Source organism: Tupaia chinensis, unplaced genomic scaffold (assembly GCF_000334495.1).
Source record: "Tupaia chinensis unplaced genomic scaffold, TupChi_1.0 Scaffold000272_1, whole genome shotgun sequence".
In the NCBI taxonomy this organism is placed as follows: domain Eukaryota; kingdom Metazoa; phylum Chordata; class Mammalia; order Scandentia; family Tupaiidae; genus Tupaia; species Tupaia belangeri.
In genome coordinates, this window is record NW_006159754.1 from 2,057,724 (window position 1) to 2,063,723 (window position 6,000).

Consider the following 6,000-nt stretch of genomic DNA (forward strand, 5'->3'; position numbering starts at 1 on the left):
TTTTAATTTGCTGGAGGGCTTGCACTTGCCAGAGAGAGAGAGAAATCAAGAAAGAGAGAAAAAACGAGGAAGCAGCTCCTATGGGGAAGTTCATGCCACAGGATTTTGGGCATGCAAACACACGTGCCCAAACTACTGGATCTGGGACTTGAACTGCACTTTTAGCCACATGGGATCCAGCCATCTTAGCCACCACACCACTGGCTTATCCACAAATATTCTATCCCTCCACACCACCCCACGCATACATATCACTCATCAACTTGTTATGCTTAAATAGAGACATAATTTATTCAGCTTTCCTTCATTTTCAATCTAAGTTCTTGTTCTTTTTATTTTTCTTTCTATAGTTTCATCCAGGATTCCATTTTAATTTAGTTATCATGTCTCCTTGGACTCCTCTAGACTGTGACAGTTTCTTGGACTTTTCTCATTTTTGATGTCTTTGACAACCAAAAGGACTAGCGGTCACGTATTTTGTAGGATGCCTTGGGTAGGGAGTTGCCTGATAGTTTTCTCATGATCATACTTGGTATTGGTTTGGAGGAGAAAAACCACAGAGGCAACTTGTCATTTTCCTTAAATCACATCAAAGGTACATACTACAAGCGTGACCTACCACATGGATGTTGGCCATGATCACCTGGCCAAGGTAGTGTTTGTCAGGCTTCTCCACTGTAGAGTTACTCTTGCCCCGCCCCATGTTTATTTCTGCCCCAGTCTTAGAAATCACCCATTTCTCCTTTGACTGGAGAATTGTGTGAGAAATCAAGAATAAAGTGAGAAATGTTCTTTTCTCAAGTGGAAGGAAATTCTCCAGCCTGTTTCAGGCTATGCCAACCCTCACTTACCCATGTGGTTTGGCCGACCCTCAGTCACCCAGCTTCTAGCAGTTACACACTTTATAGGAGCTTCTGTCTCTCACTCTTCTGGGCAAATACAGATTTTGAAAAATTCTGTTGGAATAAAACTCATTTGGGGCCAACAGATGGCATGGAGGTTTATTCCACATGGCCAACTGTATGGTTCAAGTCTCAGACCTCGTGGCTTGAAAATCATGCCAGGCACGTGTGCGTACATGCTCGAAATCTCAACAGAATTGAGGAGGGGAATTTGTGTTGTGGCCAGCCCCCTTGGGGGGTGATTTCTCACTTTACCTCTCTCAGTATCTTCATGAGCTTAAGCAGATTAAATAAAATTAGGAAATACATGCCCAGCAAGAATCACACACTGCTGAAGGTCCTTCAAAAAGGTCATGGAAAATGCATCTGAGGAAAAATTTGTTTGGATTTTGAATTTTTTTTTTACATCAAAATACCACTTTCTCACAACCTCTTTGAAGTCTCATCTTTTTTCTCCTTCTTTTTTTTTTGGGGGGGGAGAGGTTTTTGCTATAGGGCACGTGCGCTCACCAGAAAGACAGAGTGACATAAAGCAAGAAATCACACCCCAGGGGGATGGCCATGCCACAATCCCTTCTCCTCCACTCTCTTCTCAGGATCTTGGGCACACACACGCATGCGCCCAGTGTGAGTTTAAGCCACTGGATCCAGGACGTGAAATGCAGATGACCACATGGGAGTCCAGCAACATAGCCATTACACCATCTGCTGACCCCTCAAGGCTCATTTTACTTTTGCTCACTTCAAGTGGTAAAAGGTAGAAACACTAGATGAAATAGCACAGTAGCTCCCCACCCCCATCCACAGTTTTGTTTTCTTTGGTTTCAGTTACTTAACATCAACTGCGATCCAGAAATAGTAAATGGGAAATTTCAGAAATAAGCATCTTGCCAGTTTTAAAGCGCACCCCATTCTGAGTAGAGTGATGAAATCTCGCCCTGTCCCTCTCTGTCCTGCCGAGGGTGCCAGTCATTCCTTACGCCAGTGTATCAAGGCCGTATGTGTTACCTGCTCATCGGTCACTCAGTAGCAGTCCAGGTTATTAGATTAAAAAGAAAACATTCAGTATATATGAGGTTTAATACTATCTGTGATTCCTGGCATCCACTAGGGGCCTTGGGATCTGTCCCCTGAGGAGAAAGAGAGACTATACATATTCTCTCTTTCCTTGTCAAAATGTAGGCAGGTGAGTCATACGCATCAAGGAAAATATATGGGGTGTAAAGTCAGCAGAACCGGACTTGAGTCCTGGCCCAACCGTTCACTGACTATGCGCTCTTAGGCAAATTGTATGCCGCTCTGAAGCTGGATTCTCATGTCTATAAAATGATATCTAGTATCTTTAATCTACAACATAGTTATTATCATTGAAATAATCACGTTCTGTCTCTCAGAGAGGCAGCAAAGTTGATTAAGTCATGTAATAGATACTATTTCCTTCCCTCTTCACCTTCCTCATAAAATCCATGAAGGAGAAAATCTCCCGTAAGTTATCCAATCTTTGTTTCTGCTCTGCACCAAGTATTTCTTTCAGTCTGTTAAGCAAGAGTCACAGAATAATATAAGTTTTCATTTTACGGATGAGGAGACGATGACCCACAGGGGTGCAGTGACTTGGCCAAGGTCAAGCCATCGAAGTCTAGGACGCATTTTCAGAAATGTTCCAATTCGCTCCTGGACTCTTTCCTGAAACCCTGCCACGTGTCATGTCATGTAAAACTGGAACAGGCGTAGAGTTCGGAATCTTCTAGAAGAAATAAACACACTCAACAAACTATCATTCGATGTAATATGCACTAATATTTCTCCTGCTGAAGAAATTGTAAAGCCCAGAGCTGCATCCACACCAGAATATAAATGTGGAAGTCAATTGATTCTGGCTAAAGAGTCTGTGGGATGCTTCAGTTGAATAATAATGGAAAGGAAAGGACTTATTACAGACGTTCCCCTCACCCTCAGCCATTCATGTACTCTTTCAGTCAACAGATGTTGTTGAAGACCTACTATGTACATGACATCATGCACGGAACCAGAGACATAAAGATGAATATAACCAGACTGCTGCCTCACAACTCAGAAATGAGAGAAACGTAAGTCGGCAGCGACGCCGGCCTCTAAGGTGTATACATTTTAAAGAATCTTCAAAGTAACCTAAACTTACATGTGATATCATAAAACGGGTACTTAAAGAAAGTCCTAGAAGGCTGGCCCTGTGGCCTAGTGATTAAGGCAGCTGCCACACACAAGTTTGACTATGGCTCGAATCCCAACCCTGATGGATTGAAACACACCAGGCCTGTGTGCATGCATAACTAAGATCCTGAACGGTTGGAAGGGTGGGGGAGAAGGAATGGCTGCATGACCACACCCCATTGGGGCTGCTTCTCTCCCTTTCTCTTCTTCTCTCCCTCTCTGTCTCACTCTGGTGAGTGCTCGTGCCCCCTAGCAATTATAAAAAGAAAGTACTATAATCAGAACCTCATTATTTCAAATATATACCTTAAATATAGAAGAGGCTTCTCTTTGGGAATGCAGGAAGATTTGAAAGGTGATTCTTGTCACTTGGGCAAGGTTCATATTTACTCTTTGGCTATCATGAATAAGCAGTTTGAATTGCCATGGATGAGAGTTGATATCTAATGCATGTCAATGACAGTTCAGTTGATTTTCAAATCTTAAAACATTCTCTAAGCCTGAAATAGAAATGATTATACACACAAACACACACACACATGAATATGTGTACCTATATGCATGCATATGTTTGAGTATATGCATATACACTCACATACAGGCAAGGACTTCAAAATGTTTGTGGAGGGACCAGCAGTTAGCATAATGGTTATGTTGCTGGACTCCCATGTAGTCGACCACGGTTCGAGTCTCGGACTTGGTGGCTTAAACTCACACCAGGCACATGTGTGTGCATGCCCAAGATCCTGAGAGGAGAATGGAAGAGAAGGGATTGCGGTGTGGTCATCCCCCCTGGGGGATTTGTCGCTTTCTATCTCTGTCTCTCTCTCTGTCTTTCTGGCAAGTACATGTGCCCTATAGGGAAAACCTCTCAAAAAAAAAAAAAGATTTAATGCAAAATCTTGCATATGTTTGACCAAAGGAAAGCTCAGCATCAGTTTTAGACTAGTGGAATTCTTACTGAACATCTGGCAGGTAGGAATCTGAAAGTTATTTTAAATCCTCATGTAAAGTTAGACTCGGGGGAAAATTGACTATTACAATAGGTATTAAGATACAAAGAAAACCACAAATTTATGAATTTCAGTATTTTAGATCAAGCTTCTTTTCTTTTTTTTTTAAATTACTTTATTTAACTCGTTTATTTCATTTATTTATTTTAATTTGAGCAGAGAGGCACAGAGTGAGAGAGAAAGCGAGAAAGCAAGCTGCCAGGTCAGGGACTTGATCTGCGGTCGGCCATGTGGGAGTCCAGTGCCGTTACCCACCATGCCACTTGCCGACCCCAGCTTCTTTTATTTTCTTAAAGACAGGGTTCTCCTTTGGGGATCTTGAGCATGCACGCACATGCACCCGGTGTGAGTTTAAGCCACCAGGTATGTACTTTCCTTCTTTATACCATTCTAAAAAAAAAAAAAAGTTTTAAGGCATGTGAGCTCAGCGGGGAGAGAGAGAACTAACGAGAGAGAGGAAAGTAAGAAAGCACTCCCTGGGAGGGGTGGCCATGCCATAATCTCTTCTCTTCTACTCTCCTATCTGGATTCTGGGCACACATGCACACACACACAGCATGTTTTTCAAACCACCGGGTCTGGGGTTCAAACCCCACCATTAGCCATTGTGGGATCTAGCCATCTTAACCTCCAGGCCACTGGCTGGCCCACCTAGTGTGACTTTGACATCGAATTTTCAAATGCCCCCAGAACAAGTCTGGAAACGTTTTTTCTGCTTCCTGGAGTAGTGTGTATAAGAATCATTTATCCTTCTATATTTGGATAGCCTGGAAAACCATCTTTGCCTGGCGCTTCCTTAATGTATAGGATTTTTTTTCCCTTGCTTTTTAATATGGAAAACTTTCAAATATATATTGGAAAGACCAGTATAATGAACCCCCACATATAGGCCAGCTTTAGCCATCAAATTATGGTTATTCTTTTTTTATCTCTTCCCTTAATCATCATCTGCCTCACTTCTCCTGAATAATTCTCAGTAAATCCCAGACATATACTCTTAGCTAGAAACATTTTAGTTTCTTTTGCTTTTGCTTTTAATTTTCCTAGAGGGTGCTTGCACTTGCTGGAGAGAGAAAGCAAGAAAGGGAAAGTGAGAAAGCAAGCTGCCAGGTCCAGCACTTGAACCACAGTCAGCCATGTGACCCTCAAGTGCCCCATCCACCACGCCTCCTGCAAGCCCCATAAAAAAAAAAAAAAAAAAATTCTTGATGGGAGAAATTCCTTTTCTGATCACAATGTCTCCGAGCAGTGTGTGTGCAGCCTAATCTGAGTATCATTCAAGTCGTGATGCCTCTACCACAGAAGTACCCTAGTACCCTCTAATCACGGATTTAGACCACAGAGTTTTGATATAGGAACTGGTGTTTGTAAAAAAAAAATCATGTCTTCCCAGGGAGGCTTGATTACAGGAAAACCTTTCTTAAGTGCTCCAGGGACCAGCAAACATTGATTGCCCTGTAGAAACGATCTTTAAAGGTCAAATCCACATTCACTATAAAAGTGCAGGGAGGTGTTAATATAGAGTAGTTTCAGAGCAGTGAGGTGTGCCCAGAGTGTTTGTGTGTTTGTTTGTTTCTTTAATTTGTAAAAAACAAAGTCACACATAAAATCTAAACTTCTTCTTGATGTTGGTATATGATTGTTAAATAAGAACTTCCAGATCAAAATCTTTTAGTGGTATCAGTGTTATAGAAATGGAAGCACTGGGACCAGCAGTTAGCATAACGGCTATGTCGCTGGACTCCCATGTAGTTGACCGTGGTTCGAGTCTTAGACCCAGTGGCTTAAAACTCACGCCGGGTGCGTGTGCATGTGTGCCCAAGATCCCAAGAGGAGAATGGAGGAGAAGGGATTGCAGCATGGCTATTCCCCCTGGGGGTGCTTTTTCACTT